The 18,361-nt window shown below is 34.3% G+C and overlaps 1 protein-coding gene across 1 annotated transcript in view; it reads right to left on the reverse strand.

Moving 5' to 3' along the window:
* Positions 1-13,798, reverse strand: part of LOC118740779 (protein peste) — a 52,413-nt gene extending 38,615 nt beyond the window's left edge. Inside the window, exon 1 of the mRNA XM_036472459.1 lies at positions 13,121-13,798. The gene's annotated coding sequence lies outside the window, so the exon portion shown is untranslated. The remainder of the gene's footprint in view (positions 1-13,120) is intronic.
* Positions 13,799-18,361: the final 4,563 nt, after the last annotated feature.

Consider the following 18,361-nt stretch of genomic DNA (forward strand, 5'->3'; position numbering starts at 1 on the left):
AAAATTATATTATATACATTAGACTGCATCACCAAAAATAGTTGCGGTTTTTCCGCCGGGATTACAAAATTTATTATAGACGTCTACCAAAATATTTCGGAAAAATATTAAGATCTATGCGAGCTGGACCGATTTGAAAATACCTCCAAAAGTGGAGTTTTTATGCATAAAAATAGTTTCTTAAGGAACTTTTTGAAAAAGGTCCCCTCAGATGACAAAACAGATTAGGCTTAAAAAATCTGCATAAAAATATTTAAAAGTATTTTCAACAGAATCGTAATAATGAGACTTTTGATGCTGTTTTTTTTTACTTTTTTTAAAGATTGATTTACGAAAAACTTAAATAACTGGGCCCAAACTATTCTGATTTAGACTTGCGGGCAGAAAGCTATTTTCCCACTATTTTTTTTTTATGTGCAAAAAGTCATTCGTGTTCCAAATTTTTTTTTTCAAATACCAACACATCTTAATTCAACTCTGAATGATATTCATTCATCCTAGCTTTTTCTTTCATCCTTTGAATGAGTTTATTAGCAAAGAAATAAAAACGGCGGAAAATACCTTTCCAATGATACCCCACAAGTCTAAATCGGAATCAATGTGTGAAAAAAAGTTTAAAAAAAAACAGCATCAAAAATCTCATTATTACGATTCCGTTCAAAAAATTTTTATTTTTATTTTTATATGTAAATTTTTTAAGCTTAGCCCGTTTTGTCATTTGAGGGGATTTTTTTCAAAAAGCATCTTTAAGAAACTATTTTTATTCATAAAAAAATCCATTTTTGGAGGTATTTCCAAATCGGTTCAGCTCGCTTCAATCTTAATATTTTTCCGAAATATTTTTGTGGACGTCTTAAAATATAATAGATTTTATAATTCCAATGGAAAAACAGTACCGATTTTTTTTTTTTTTAATGGGGAGTGATGCAGTCTAATATACATACATACATATGTACTTAGATTCCAATTTTAAAAATCAGAAAAATATTGACAATACATAAACTAGACAAATTTTATGAAAAATAAGTGTTTTAAAAATAAATATTGCGAATTTTTAAGTGAAATTGAGTATTGCCAATCGAGAAAATTTATTTGGCGGAGGCGCAACATCTGTTTATTAAGAGAAGATTATTCCGATTCGTAGCAGAGAGCAAGCAAAGTATTGCAATTTTTATGAATTCATTAAAAGGTATGTATACATTTATATTTTTGGTATCTAGACATTTTCAAATTTTTAATAATGCTAAACCGGACAAGCGTATTTGTATGATTGTAAGCGTTTAGGGGGCTTTTAGAACTACACGCAGTCTGGATAGCATCAAGTTATTCAATATTTGGCATACCTATATTGTAATTTGATTAAATAGTTTGCTAATATTCGGCAAGAATGACAAAATGTTTTTTTATTTAAACTTTCGTTTCAACATAGATTGATTAAAATAAAAATAAAATATTTCACACAAACAGGGTTGAAATTTTGAAATTCCTGTCCGTATTTTGTTTGTAAGTCAAATATTAGTGTAAGTCAAATATTAGTGGCCACTATGATTGCACGGCACGGAGTAATCATGGTCAACTTATGTACAGTAGTCGAAAAAATTATGGCCGCACCAAATTTTGACACATTTTAAAATATTATTTTTGTTGTTATTTAATATTGGTTTTTTTATAGTTCATTCTTTAAAAAAATCCGTATACATACAAGTTTAAAGGCAGTGTCACACGATAGGGTATTTGCCGAAATTTGGTGCAAATCATATCCCAATCGTGTGAATACCCAAATATTTTTTTTTTATTCCAATCATGAAAAATAATTTGTTGAAATTTTTTATAGAAGATTGCTGTATTGTACCAATATTTTGACTACAATAGCCTAATAACCAATAGCCTAATATAAAAATGCACAAATCTGTACGAATGTACCAATCGAATGACAACGCCTTAAATATTTTTGCAACTAAAAAAAAAAAATCAACACATCTTCGTAAAAATTTCGAGTTTTTAATTAGGATCTTAGTATGTAGTTTTGTAGCCCATTGAATTCTAGTAGAATAAAGTACAAGTTTCAAATGGCTAAAAATTTCGGTCGATTTTTTAGAATTTCTAAAAAAGCTCGAAATTTTGTACGAAAGTTTGTTGAATTCTTGTTAATATTGCACAAAGTTGGAAACTTGGATTTCCATGGGGTTTGATAAAGAATGAACTATATTTTTATAAAAAAAAACAACCAAAATTAAATAACAACAAAAATATTACGTTAAAACTTGGCAAAAAGTGGTTCGGCTATAATTTTTTTACCAATGTATGTATTTTATTGGGCATGCACATTATACATAACGGTATGCACCAGAGATGTTACTTTTTCGTTTTTTAAGATCCCGAGATTTTCGGGATGTCGTTCTCACAATCCCGGGATCCCGGGTTTAGTCCTGGGATTTAGATGTTCATTACTTTTCAACAACTCAAAGGACTTTTTCAATACTTACCAGTCCTTATGTACCAAAAAATTGAATCCGCTTAAATTCTACAGAATTTCCTCTTTAATTTGGAACCCATACTTCTTCTCTAAGGAAATTTCACTAAATTTTTAAAATCATTTTTCTATTTTAAAGAAATATTAATTACTAAATAAAAAATAGAAATATAGCCAATACTGGTCAAGAAAAGAAATTTTTATTATTGCCATCAGGGCAAATCACAAATCCCGAAAATCTTGGGATTATTTGCCGGGATCCCGGGATGACCGGGATAAACATTTCTAGTATGTACATAACGAAATTAAAAAATAATGTCTTCTTTTTTGCCCTTTTCAAAGTCTACGGAGTTAATTCAGTTAATTGTCATTCTGACTAGTTTTAGCTATTTATCTTTTGTTTATTTAATGTTAGTATTTTTCATAGAAGCCTCGCACATTACATAAACACTCCACATGAATACACATTTCAAACTTCGTACACAAATTATAAAAATTCAACAAACTTTAGCAATGACACCCAAAAATGTTAAACTTTTTATATAAAAGTTTTAGAAATCCAGATCTTTACTAATTACTTCTCTTCTAAATACTAAGAAAAAGGCCATGAATAAAAAACATTTTTTCTAGAAACGAAAACGCCATTAAATACACATATAATTTATAAAACAAGGTGCCTACCCTGTAAAGGCAATTTAGCTATATTTACCAATTTCACTATTATTGAGGTACAATGGGTGCGTTCATAAGACGCAGCTGTTGCCCATCCGTTGGCTATTTGTCTTAGAAACGAACAGTTGACTAGTTCCGCTCAGCTCAACAATTGGCAACTTTCCGCCATTTTTTCCAGCGGAAAATTTTTACGCTACCTGAACTCAACGTGTTGGGCTTAGTCTAAACGGCTGATCGAAAACACTTACGCCGCTTATATTAAATTTAACGCCGCTTTGTTAGGAGGCAGTTGCAAACAAATGTGTTATATTTTATATTACTGATGTAATAAAGAACTAAAATATTTTATAATAATACAAGCCGTTTCTAAGACGTAATTGTTGGGTTCAACAGTTGCCAACAGTTTCGTAGCAGATGAGCTAAACGTCTTATGAACGCGCCCAATGTGTAATTATGTATGTACATGGGCGTAGTCAAGTTCCAAGTTTTCCATATACATACATATATATATATAAAATAGTACCCTGAAATGCTATGTATAAGCAAGGGTTGAGTTTGGAACCTTGAACCCCTGTTGAGCTCTCAGTACAATTAACTATGTCGCCTTTAAATAACTTGTTAATTTATTAATAAAAAAGTTATGTACATACATTTATATCGTCGTTTAAAGTACAAAAGCGCGTATTGTCATTCTGCAAAACCGCGTAACTGACATTTGCTGCCAAAAATTGGATTTGCTCACTCAAGCTCTTGGCTCAAGCCTTATCCATTCGTCCTGAAATATACTAGCCAGTAATGCGATTGCTTTATAAAAAAGGGAGCCATTTTGAAATATGATTGTTTTTACTCCCTAGAAAATAGTTTATGCAAACTCACATACGCGGCTTTGCATTTTGTTGATACGCGGTTTTGTACTTTAAACGACGATATACATAAATACACAGATATAATTCGTTGACCATTGACTGAATATAATGTATGAGTGCAAGTTTATAATTTTAAAACTTGTATTAAAACATTTGTGATGCAAAAAAATAATGGAATCGTAGGCAAGATTTTTATGAAATACTTAAATAGAGTTTATTATACCCGAGCGCACTTGTGCACAAGGGTATTATAACTTTGTTGTTTGTAACAGCCAAAACGAATTGAGATAGATATAGACAAATGTATACATAAATGATCAGAATGAGAAGAAAAGTCGATTAAGCCATGTCTGTCTGTCTGTCTGTCCGTCCGTCCGTCCGTCCGTCCGTGTACACGATAACTCGGGCAAAAATTGAGATATCTCAACGAAATTTGGTATGCACATTGCTCTTTACCTAAGGTAGGTTGGTACTGAAAATGGGCCAAATCGGACTGTAATCACGCGCACTTCCCATATAACGGTAGTTTTCAGTAATACCGAAAATTACGAGGAAATTTTTTTTTTTTTGTTCGAAAGTTCATTAACCTCAAGTACGCCGTTCTAGTACTTACCAACTAGATCTCAGTTCCACCCTAACGTACCACTCGAATGTCACTAAATTATGGATCATCAAAAATCATTTAACTTTTGTTGAGGAAATACGTTCGACCGAAAAAAAGTTCGAATTGCCTTCGAATTGAGCTTTAATTTACTGAAATTAGTGTGTGATATATTAGGGTGGTAGTATTAAATTATATAGTTAAAATGATCCACCAATCACGTTGGTATGCCCCGTATGCAGTTTTATAGCCCATTAAATTTCAAGCAAGCTTTAAGTGGCTGCAAAATACCGTTGGCATTTTTTTGTGTTCACGGTGTTGCGAATTGTCTGCCATAAAAAAATATATTATATATTATATTAAATAAAAGTAATATAAAAAAAGTACTGTACGATTTTTATTGTCACTCACTGTATGTATGGCTTTCTCATATTACATCAGTATCGTGGCTCTTCTGCTTTTTTGTTATTTTAGAGATCATTTCCTTGTGCCTATTGAAAGGTCACAGTAACAATATTTGGTTTCAATTAATTTAAATTGCATAGGCAGTTAGCTACTTTACATACGAAAGTCGAAAATCTATGAATTGACATTTTGACCTCTAAAAAAAGAAATGATCATAATGAAAAGTCAATTGAATATGAAATTATTGTTTTAGCATTTTTATTTTTTATTACAGCTATTGAAAAAAAACACAAGTTTTACTGTTACCAAAAAAATTTTGGAATTAGGGCACGTTTCAAGTTTTACAACAGAGTTTATTTTGTTTAAATTGGCTCTTACATTAAATAAATAACGTTGCCTTTTAGCCAGATCAGGTTGTAATCTTCATACCTTCATTTCATTGGAAACACACAAAGAGTTATATTTAACCACTAAATTAGTAGCTCACTAACATACTCAGAAACTACAGAACATAAAATATAGGTCTTCGAGACATTCCATGGACACTTTAAGGTGAAGTGTGGAATTTTCCAGTTTGGCAAGATACCCAGTCGAAATTAAAATATATGACATAAAAATGTCCTCATAGTCTGCTGATGATGTCAGTTTCGGATACTCACTTCCCACTTGTAAAAAAATTTAACTTTCCGACCATTTAATACACTGCCAATCCAGTGATATGCGGTGGCGTGTCTTACTCTGGTTGAGTCAAGCTTCTCCAACAACGTCTTCGTAGAGACGTAGTGCAGGGTTTCCGATATTTCAAACAATATTCCCAGTACTGAATGGCCTTTCTATGCAATCGAAGAGAAGTTTGGTGGAAGGTAATTGAACAGTGGCGCACATAAGGGTTTGTGCAAGAAAAACACTTCGTCTCCGAAAGATCATGGGGGGATAAGAAAGAAGTAAGAAGGTACTTAAATCTTGAGCTCCCAAAAGCCGGCAGTAGGCACTTTAGGTGATCGGACATTGACCGGCAAGAACTTACACCACTAACGAGTTTTATGAGCTCCCTTGACCGCAGACGGTTAACCCGTAGTTACAAGGCCTTAGTCGCCTTGCATGCCCAGGTTTTCTCTCAGCAATTATAAAAAGTTGATTCTATACATACTCCCTGACAAATTATCCCTAGAGATCCCTGGAAGAGCGAGATTCCTAGAGCAAATTTACTTAACTGTCGAGGATTTAAATTCTTAGACTGTGTGTCTAATTTACTCCTTCTGCCTTTATTAAACGGCATTTGCTCGAGCTACTAAGATCAAAGAGCTTCTCTTGTGAAAAATAATGAGGACAAGTGCTCCAAGAGCTCTCAATCGCCCTTTCACACTAGGACTAGAATACCCCAGCTATCTCGTCGATTGAATTTTCAGAAATATCGAAGCAAATAAACTTCGTATTTGAAAGTTAAGCTTCGATTGGTAAGTGATCGTTTGAATGTTCGATTAGTCCTACATGTCGGGCAATTTCAAAATATGCATTTTCTGGCACCGCAGGTTAAAACTATAGAACTGCCTTTTGTTTTCGAGTTTTTGCTGGCTTTGAGAAAACAACTGACCGGCACCAGCTGTCACGTATTATTTGGGACTGACTTCTCATATTGTTTTATTCCTTATTCTACGCATACATTGTACAAAGAGATATATAAACACATACAATGTATGTACATTAGGGCGGTCCTTAAAAAATCAAGTAAACGATTTTTTTCAGTCTCATCCCCTTAATCGGTAATACTGCGGTCATAGAAATCACATATAGATCCCAATTTGAGACGGTTAAGGCGTAGCGCACAGGGGTCGAAGTTCAGATTCCTCTATAGGAACTCAAAAATTCAAATCATTTCATCTAATACCCAAAATCGATACGACTATAGTCGAAGATATTACATATACATTTTGGTCCCGATTGGAGTCGGCCAATGCGTGTCGCACAGGGGCCAAAGGTCAGCTGCCTCTGCGTAGACTCAAAAAATTTAAATTTTTTTTCATTTAATACTGAAAATAAATACGACTATAGTCGAAGATATCACATAAAAATTTTGGTCCCGACTGGAGTCGGTTAAGACGTCTTCATAGAGGAATCTAAACTTTGCCCCCTGTGAGACACGCCTTAACCGTCTCCAATCGGGACCAAAATTTATATGTGATATTTATCTTCGACTATAGTAGCATCGACGTAGGGGTTGAGGCTTAGGAAATCTGATGTAAAAATTTGCTTTTTACATAATGAGGACATTTAAGGACCACCCTAATGCATATATGTATGTACATATGTATGTTCAAATATTCTTTTTAACTTACAATTATTTATTATGTTTTTCAATAAACTAACAGCGTTAATAAGGTTCCCTTTTTGTATTTATTCGAGCGGATATATTCATGTACATAAATGTGCACAACTATGTGCTCAAATACATACTGACATACATATGTACGTACATAACACAATAAGAATCATTTAAAGAGATACAGTGGGTGTCAAAATGAGGTTGCCATGGACAAAGTGAAAACAGAAAGGCTTTCAGAGTTAAAAAAGTTCTTACCAAGCTATAACTACAAAAAACTATACAAAACGGTGGTTTATATGTATTTAGCAAAATTAAAAAATGTTGGAGTTATGACAGGAAAATCAATGCTAAATCTGAAATTTGTAGTGCAAAAATTTCAATTGTCATACGCTTAATAAACACTTCGCTTAAAAATTTAAACATTTTCATATGTATGTATGTATGTTTATTGCCAAGTCAGCTAGCAATAAATCACACCAACATCTGTGTGATATTTATTTGTGTAAATTTGGACCATTGCCAAAAATGTAATCTGTTCATCAATTCATCGACTGTCCCATGTGTTCCATGTATTCCCAAAAGGAATCAGCGTGGCATTGGACAGTGACTATTTTAAATCGGTAATATACTTAATGTGTCGATGTTGATGTGAATTGCCAAAAATTCTCCCCTTAAGTTGTTTCTCTAAAAAGGTTACGTTACAAATTTCGTTTATAGATAAACATGACCAGACCTTTAAGTCTACCCCAAGTTCCAAGTGGCAAAGCACTGGCGTGCCATTCGAGATATCTGAGGTTCGATTCCTCGGGCAGCGGAATTGTCGTCTTTTCTTTTCTTTTAATTTACTTTTGATTTGTATATAACTTTAAGAGTATTTTAATTTTTAGATTTTATTGTCTTAAAAGAAATATGATTTTTTAATTTCCTTTAATTTTTAGAAACGTTTTATGCATTTTTTTTATTTAATTTGGTTTCTTTTTTAGCTTAATTTTTTCTAATTGTTAACTTTTCTTGTTTAAAAAAGAAAAAAAAATTTATTTTACATTTAGTTTTTAGGAACTTATTTATTTTTTCTACTTATTTCTTTTAATTCTTATATTCTAATGTTTTAAGAAGAAGAATATACATATGTATATCTTTTAAAAAAAAAAATAAATAAATATAAAATTCTCTTTTAATTTTTAGATTTTTTGTGTTAAAGAAATATTGCTTTATATCAATTAATTTTTAGGAGCTTTTCCATAACATTTTTCTCATTTACTGTTTTTTTCAGACTTTATAAGTTTAAAAAAAAAAACATACATATATGTATTTATGTACATACCTATATATATTTTTTTTAAATTTCGTATAAATTTACGAACTAAAATGTTTTATTTTCAATTAAATTTTCTCTAACTTTTTAAATTTGTTTTAGAAGGAAAATTATTTTTTGTTGGTTCAAGTCTTAGTGAACTCGATGAAGAAGTCTGATGACGAGATGTGGTGATCTCCGTAGTAGCAACTATAACTCTACTCTGTGTAAATTATTGTGGTTTTTCCACAAAGTTTTTCATTGGAAACGGCCTCAAGCTCAATAATATTGTTGAAGTTATATTAACATTATTTATAACCAGGAATTGCTTCGCGACGGCTGATAAGAACTTTTGCGTTGACTAATGCAAAAATAGTGTTGAAAAGATAAAACGGTTTGTAAAGTAAAAATTATTAGTTTAGGTTGAACCGACTGAAGGGCAGAACCTTCCGTACTCATAGGCCATATGTATATGTAGTAATCTCTTTCGATGCTATGAGATTTTATTTCCACCTGTGAGAAAGAAATTGCAAGGTTTGCCAAGCGTGCATAACCTTCTTCTTAAATCTTGCTGTTCCACAGGACGAAAGAGTTTTCGCGTTCAAACGGGCTCATTGATATTCTTACCGTGTTCTTCCTAATTCATCTAACCTTTTCTTGATACACCCCATAACCCGTTGATGTGCCTAGGACATCTGGGCGCTTCTTTGTTTGGATACTTAACCCCATCCTTCATTAAGTCATTAAAAAAGTAAATTCGTAGTGGGTATCTAAAGGCCTGGATTCCAGCGCCATCTATGTTTTGGGGAAATTTTTTGCAGACGCAGTACTGTCCGTTTAATACCCGTTAATCCAGGTCGTACCATAAAGAGGGATTCTCTAAATATCTCAACTCTAGCGCCATCTGTCGTAAACTCATTTCTATGCACTTACCATAGATTTTCACACCTAATTTCCAAGTAATGTGACTTACGGTTAAAAAGTTATAGCTGATTAAAAATTTCACGCCTATGGAATGTGCCACGCCCCGCTGTCAGAGCGCATTTGTTATACCCTATATTATGTCCGAGGTTAATGTCTAGCCACCAGTCAAAGCCCCATGAAAATCCATTCACTAGTTTCGGAGATTAGTGAGTTCAAACAGACCGACACGACATTTTGAAGTGAAACTTCTTTAGCGGCGGTTGGTTGGTTGGGAGTAAATTGGCAAATTCAACGGAAATTGCACACGGAAATGGTGTAACGGAAATGGTTGGGATGGAAGCAAGTGCTTCTTGAATGTACATATGTTACTAATTTAACAAAAACTTGCTAATAAAAGGTAAAAGAATAACGCTTAGAAAAAGACCAATACAAGAATGAAAGTAAAGGAGAGTACGTACATACATAGATAAAGAAAAGGATAAAGGCAAAGGTAAAAATAAAGACAAAAACAAAGATGCCTAAAGATAAAGGCAAAAATGAAGACCAAGGTAAATTTAAACACTTTGCTTATATATATAAGGGCAAAGGTGAAGGGGAATATGTAGATTAAAAAAATGTTAAACATAAAAGAAAAGACAAAGAGGAGGATGAGGATACCGATAAAAGTAAAGATGAAGATAGAGGAAGAAAGATTAAAATAAAGGTAATTATAGAGACTCAATCTGGGAACTATTTTGGAATTTTAGAGATTTTCGGGATTCTTGGGACTTATCGATATAATAATCGATATTTTTATCGGTTTTGTTATCGATATTGTTATCGACTTTGTTATCGATTATTTATCGACTTTGTTATCGATTATTTATCGATTTTGTTATCGATATTTTTATTGATTTTCTAATAGATTTTTGTTATCGATTATTAATCGATTTTGTTTTCGATATTTTTATCGATTTTGTTATTGATATTTTATTCGATTTTCTAATCGATTTTGCTATTAATGTTATTATCGATTTCACTATCGAAATCTTTATCGAGTTTTTCATCGATTTTGCTATCGAGTTTGTCATCAGATAGATTTTTGTTATCGATTATTTGTCGATTTGGTTATCGATACTTTTATCGACTTTGTCATCGATATTTTTACCGATATTTTTATCGATTTTCTAATCGATGCTTTTATCGATTTTGTTATCGATTCTTTATCGATTTTGTTATCGATATTTTTACCGATTTTGTTGTTGGTATTTTTATCGATTTTGTTATCGATATTTTGTTATCGATATTCGAATATCTATGTAGAAAAAAGACAAAAAATATAACTTTAAGCAAAAGCAGATGTATGCACTATGTATGTACATACATATGTATGTATGTATATTGGTTATGAGGCAAAATAGATATGTAACGTAAGTTTCACTTCTACATTGTGGCCCAGGCGCACTTATTTTTTTTATTATAGTATAGATAGATTGCGAATTTTTGGGTTTTTCGAGTTATACAGCTTTTCTAAAGAGCTAAATTTCTAAATTTTGGTCGTGAATGGGTTAATCTAGGTTAGCTCCTTTACGCTATTATTAAAGTTTTTCTTTTAAATAGTGTGGTTTTGAAGCCCTATTAAATTTCGCACAGAAAATGTGTCATGATGAAAACGTTATTTTGTCACCCACTGTACATGTTTTAAATGAACTAATGTCGTTGTTCTTTAGCGGCGTCAGTAAGAAATAAACAAGTTCAAAAATATGACGCTTCCAATGTATGCATTAGGGATGTTTCGAATGTCATATTTTTTACATTCGCGAATGCTAATGCGAATGCGAATGCAAATTTTCGGAATACGAATGTGCGAATGCGAATGGGAATGCGAATGTTAGGAATAACATTAAAAAAGCTATAATCAACTTAAGTCATCGTTTTTATTACTTAAAAAATTTGAAAATTATTAGATCATTGAACGAGTGCTTAACCTATACATACGGTGACCATCCGTCCTGTATTATACGGGACAGTCCTCTTTTTTCGTCCTTAGTCCAGGTAATTTATTTATTTCATACGGGACGCCAAATGTTCTGTATTTCTTCTAATGTCCGGTATTTTTCCCGTGCTCGGTATTTTGGCGCCTTTGCGTTAATATTACATGTCTATGAACTAGTTTTTATTTTTATGTCTAGACGCTTGCGATTCGAATCATGGAGCACATACATATGTAGGTGGTTTCTGAAGTTATAATTTTGCAGGAAAAAAATGGTATTTGTGAGTAAGAATCGAAAATAGACGTTCAAATACTCTAGCTTTTGTGGGAAAAATTAGCAAAGTTAATCTTAGTCCCGCATTCGGCTGCCATAATTATGGTCACTGTACCTATACAGTGTTTTAATCTAGTAGTCAAAGTTCAAAATGGGCATATTATAGTTCAAAAAAAGTAATTTCGGTGCCTTTTCTCCCATGAGGCCATTTCTTATAGGCTGCACTGAACAATTGCTCACTTGGAACGCAGGTAGGTGGAGCGCTCAAATATTTCCGGGCCAGATCTGTCAATTTGTCATATTTTAGTTTAGTTTTCTACCAATCGAGAAGATTTTCACCGAAATGAGCTAGTTTTTCTTTAAGATATGCCTTCAATTGAGCTTTAATTTCACATATTTTTAATGTCTCCAGATTTTACATCCGAGCCTCCGCTTTCGCTGGAGGAATCTAAAATTATTTCTAGGTTGCTTAGAAGACTTTTAGCAGTACTGGTTGAAGGCCCATCAGTGTTGCTTGATATACTACTTAACCGTTTAGCGCCTGAAGCTAAAAGCCGGTTATTGTCCGCATCCTGGTTAGACAGACTTAGAGCCATTTCAACAATACTGAGTGGATTCTCGCCCATGTACTCATTCGCATTCGCAAAACGTTCGTATCCTTTGATGCGAATGCGAATGTCGAATGCGAATGTGTAAAATGATGCGAATCATTCGCATATCGAATGCGAATGCAAATATTCGCAACATCCCTGGCATGTATAAATGTATAATTGGTTGAGTTTACACTCGCTAAAAGTATACAATTTAAATAAGTTAACACCTGCATTACTTTAGCAACAAAACGAACAGCACTGCGGCGCATACATACATTACTTAAGTAGTATTAGCATTTTTTGCAATTATTTTTCTATTAGCTGCTTTCCGACTTTATTTGTTTGAGATAAGACTCTTCGCTTAACAGTTTGATGTAGTCGTAACCAAAAATTTCCACCGTATTTTAAATAGTTAAGCCAGCTGGTTAAATTTAGCTCGAACGGTTTTAGTTAAGTTTCTTTATTTTTACGTTTTAGGTACTAATCGCAAAGCAATTTATAGACTTTATCTTTCATTATCAATTGTATGGGTTGGTGGAGAAACTTGGGGAATGTTTTTTTTTGTTCGACTTCTCATTTTACATAAGTAATGTATGTATTCCACAAGTACGTAAATAATGTGACTCAAGGTCAGTTTAATACATAGTAACTAGCCGTTTTTAATTGCATTACTTTCGCATAATCTTTATCCTTAAAAGTAGGAAATTGTAGTTAATATCTTACTTTATTTTATTGGCTTTGCTTTTTCCTGCTGCTTAGTAGCCATACGTGAGTACGCCACCTTTTTGTGTATTTCTGCTTTCGTGGATTCGCCACTTTTTCCACAAAATCTCAGGCGTCCAAAAAAATTTTCTCCTTCTCGCACTAATTTTTTAATTACACTTTTCTTTACCAAAAAATCTAGCAGCTGTTTTGATTGCACGCAATTTGGATATGCAATTCACTTTTCCATTTCCATTTAATTATTATTTTCTTTTTTTTCGCTAAATATTTTCTATGATTTACACGCGGAAGTAACGCGAAATTCTTTTGCTTTCTTTCTTCTCCTCACTATTTGTCGTAAAATATACACTTTGGCATTCACTTTCGCCACCACTGTACGGAACGTCACGCTACGCGCTTTGCTGCGTAAACGCAAGCGTATTTTCCCACATGCTTATTTTATATGCCGTACACAGACAATTTGTGATTCGTACTGCCTCCAACGGCCGACCCTCTATACAGCTAGGTCGAGGAGCTGCGGTACAGCACTGTTAGGCGCGGTCCGTCCGTCCGTCCAATCTCGTTTGTTTGCGTTTATAGTTTCTCCACCTTGTTGTTGTTGTTGTTGTTGTATTTTGAGCAAGCGCGTTGCGACGTTATTCCTACGCTCGCGACTGTAGTATTTCGACTATTTTATTATTAACAATTTTTGTATTTTATATTTAAGGCAGAGTAAGCAGACAAATACTCTTAACACACTCGATCGATCGCGTCGAGTAGCGCCATTGGTGAGCACTAAAGAGTCAAGAGCGGATACTCGAAGATTACTTGGTTGCTTGTGCTGGTGCCGCACCACCGGTTTGACTTCTGTATGGGCGCAAATGTCTGCTGATATATATACATACATATGTACTTACATATAGTGTCGTTCAAAATAATAGCAGCAAAATTCAAAATGATATTGCCGGCAACTTATCTTTATTTATTATTTTTAATAATTTCTATTTAAATTATTGGCCGATCTATATCAGATACCACATAAATAAAAGTTTCAAAGCTTATACAAGTTTCAAAAAAATTAATCAAACTTAAAAAAGTTGTCATCAAAATCTTAAACTTTTTAATCAGAAACTTTAGAAAATTTTCGGGTATGCAGTTTTGTAGCCCATTCAATTTTAGTGTGATAAAGTGCAAGTTTCAAGTCGCTACAAATTACCATTGATTTTTTGAAGGCTGTTGCGCATTTTCTTCCATATAAAAGTAAGTTTTGTTCATGCACTTCATTTTGAATTTTGCTGCTATTATTTTGAACGCCACTATATATTTATATATGTATGTATATTTACTGTTGTCTGCTTTCAAGGTATACTCTTTCAATTGTGTCCCTCTCTTGCCAGAAAATCGTTCTCCAGTGCTGGCTGCTCAGTCTTCACTTCATTGCGCTTCATTTAGATTTTTTTCAGCTGGAATGCCGCTTTTTGCGCACAAAACTTGCCTGACATGAGTTTGCTGGGAAATCATGCTTTTAATTAGCAAATCGTTAAATTAAAATGGTTTAAAGAATATCTTAACATTCGTCTCTCAACATCTTTTATATCTACCTAGCAGGTGAAATTCTCATTTTACGATAGCCGAGCAGCTGTTCTACTGCATTCCTAGCATACCATAGCGTCATATTGGTTCTATCTCTTTACCTTCAGTGATTCCAAATCTGGTATGTATATAGTAGTATGCAAATCCATACCTGGCTCAAAAGAATAAGCATTTTTTTCAGAAAAGTATCTCTTCGACTATCTATTCTCTTAAAAACTACACACCCCCCGACTTCTTTGCTTGATTTTTCATTAGTTCCTTTCTTTTTGACGTGCTGTTTAATTCTCATTTTTCACCCTCTGTTTTCCTCTCCTGTTGTACCTACAAATATATGTATATGTATGACCTAGTCATCTACGTTGTTGGCTATTTGCCCCATTTAACAAAAGAAGGAAAATCAAGTTGACTAGACCCACCCTGGCAGGGGCAGAAATTGAGTTCTGAGAAGAGCCGAAGAAGGGGTAACTCTGGACAAAAGGCTCAATTGGATATCACATCCCTCGAATGTTACCAACAAGGCCTGTCAGACACTTCATGGTAGGACTTGGAGAATATCACCCAAACTAACGTCCTTCAATATTGGTCCTTCAATACGGTAGTAAAATCCATTGTTACATATGCGGCATTAGCCTTGTGACCAAAAGCTAAGCAGGTAAACGCGGGTACCTCCTTGAGCAAGCTGCACTGACTGGTCTGCGTGGTCACGACAGAAGCTATGCGCACTTGTCCAACGGATGCCCTTGGTGTCATTACAGGCATTCCTACTTTGTCTATTCCGATTGATTCCGATTGAAAAAGAGTAAGAGTAAGAGCCTGCTTGAGCACTCTACGGCTGTCCAATACGATCAGCAAGAAAAGTGGAGATCTGCGGGGTGATTTGGAGGTACTCAAGCCATTTCTGGATAATCAAGCTTACGAACATCATGCTACCGAAGTTATCCTTCTACAAACCCTACATGGTCAGAATTCCTGGAAGTATGATATACCGACGGATCGAAGATGGACGACGGGAATACGGATCAGGCGTACTTGGACCAAGATCCCAGAAAAGTCTGGGCACTTATCCAACCATATTCCAGAATGACAATTCAATGACAAATGGGGCCAACATAAGTATTAAATATTTTTGGTACTTGGCAGCGTTAAAGGTCTTGAGAGTCTTTTTTAAAACGGCATTAAGGCTTGTGGACAGCTGTAAAACTATTTTTTTTTTAACCATCTGGGAGCCCACAATGGCTTAACGGTGTGGTGAGTTCTGGGACATGAAGCGTTTGAAGACGAAGAAAGGGCTGATTATATCGTAAAGCGTGAAGCCCAAACGCGCTTTCATGGTACCAAGCCTTTCTGAGGTACATCTAAAGAATACACTACACAACTGCTTAGGAGCTGTAGTATCTCAGATTGGTGCCCACTGGCGGAAGTCATAACTCCGAAAGACTCCTTGAATTTCGCCTTGAGGGTCACATAACTCTTACTGGCTACCTGAAAGAACACTGCAAGTTAAGGTACCATTTTGAATAAAATTGGGCTTCCTGTAGTGATGGACTGCAGGTTTTGTGGGCTGGTGGTAGAAAGCCCAAAGTAAATTATATGTGACTGCCCATATATCATGAATGACAGACTGATACACCTTGGGGAAAGGTTGTCTTTTCCATCCAAAATTTGGGACATGGCACCCTCTAATTAAATTACGCTTCATTGTTTCCAACCTTACCTATTTTTCCATCTTGCAAACTAAGTAAACATTTAGGTTTCAAGTCAAAATAAGGTTAAGTTGAATACTTCACGTTTACTTTGTAAACATAGCATTCTCCACCAAAACGGCATTTTACAGAAAAGGGGTGTTTCTTAACTTGTTCTTGGACCTGATTAACTATCTAGAGTTAGATAGATTTGATAAAGGATGTGCACTGCGCTCTTGGGCCGATTCCGTGCTCAGAGCTTATCATAACCCCTCGTTCAGACCTATTACTCTAGTGAAACCAAGCAGTTTTGAGGACTGTAGCGAGTGAATTTGCGTAACGTCTGGCCACAAACCTACCAGATGTGTTGGTTATGAGGTCATACGAGTATTGGGAGGGAGTAAGAACACAAAAATAGTTTTAAAGCGCAACGAAGCACGCCGGGTATTTGCTACTTACTACTATATCGTCACCCTTATGCCAGGAGCATGAATGTGCAAATTTATCAGTTTTGAGTTATTGGGTTGACTTGATTAACCTTTGGATGTTCTATGTTAAGCTAAAACCCAGAATACCATGCGTACACGGAAACCACATATTTTACAATTTCAATTGCATAAATGTGGAGTTAAGTCACGTACATAAAATCTTTCAAACTTGATTTCCCAAAATTTTCATTTTCACACATTCATGTTTCTGGAATACGGGCGACGATATCAATTTTTTTATTGCAACCAGCGTATAAACTCTGGAAACTAACTAGTGCGCTATCTAATTTTATTTCTGTTTGCACCGCCTGACGTCGAAACCATAAATTAAGCTTGTTAAATTCGTGACGTCTTGTTTGAAGATGAAGTCAACAGGTGTTAGTTTATGCTCGTTGGGCAATTGAAAATTGCAGCCCTCTCTCGGCAAACAAAAATTACGCTCTGCAAATCTCTCATCATGCCCGTTCTTAAAAATGTATATGACGCGGAAACGTGAATGATGTCGGCCAAAGATAAGATGGCTTTGGAAGCTTTTGAGAGAACAATTCGACATCTAAGGTTATGGCCCCCTTTTCGTGTGAGCGATGTATACCGAAGAAATTGGAATGACGAACAGTGAGGGTTTTATAATGGCATGGACATATATGAAAACGCCTCGTTGAAAATATCCTTCGATTAGGCATCTATGCGGGAACAACGAAAGCAAGAGGGCTCCAAAATAAAATGGAAAATGCAGGGGAAGAAGAGCCTATCTGCAATTGGGTTGAATAACTGGCATAGCTTCGGAAAGGTAAATGTAATTTGCTAATATTTTTCGTATCCTTCTTAAACGATAGTCAGTTGTATGGCCAAATGAGAGGAAAAAAATTTTAGTTTTTAAAAATGATTGTTGAAAGCTTCAGCAAAAGATATCTACTTACAATAAAGATGTCTTGAAGTATAGGCAACCCTGATAAAATATTAATTAATATTATTATTATTGTATTACATTTGTGTTTGTACATATCGTCAGCTGAAATGCAAAAAGACGTAACAAACATTGTCGCTGAAATACAAAAAGTAACTAAATAATAAAAAATTCTAAATTCAGTTTTTGATTGATATGATGGATTTCATCGAATTACAACTCCCAAATCATTTTATGAAAAACTTAAAAAAGAAATATTAGTCACGACTTTTTCCATTTCAGTTACGATGTTGATAAGTCTTTTTGCATTTCAGGTGACGATATATACATATGTATGTTTTTCTGAAAGTTAAAAGTCATAGCGTACATCAAAACCAGCTATAAAAACCAAGCAACAACAACTTAGTTGTCATTTAAGTGTACATACATATGTCATAGACTTTAGCCGCAACTTTTTTAGAGGTGGAATGGCAAACAAATTTGAAAACTAGCGGCAATGACTAAACATTATTTGCATAACAAACATCCATAATAGCACGGAAGCCCTAATGGGTAGCGCAAATACAAGCTAGATAGTTCGCGTTGTCATATG

The sequence above is a fragment of the Rhagoletis pomonella genome, unplaced genomic scaffold (assembly GCF_013731165.1).
Source record: "Rhagoletis pomonella isolate Grant_MI unplaced genomic scaffold, Rhpom_1.0 Rhpom_scaffold_00006, whole genome shotgun sequence".
Classification (NCBI taxonomy): Eukaryota; Metazoa; Arthropoda; class Insecta; order Diptera; family Tephritidae; genus Rhagoletis; species Rhagoletis pomonella.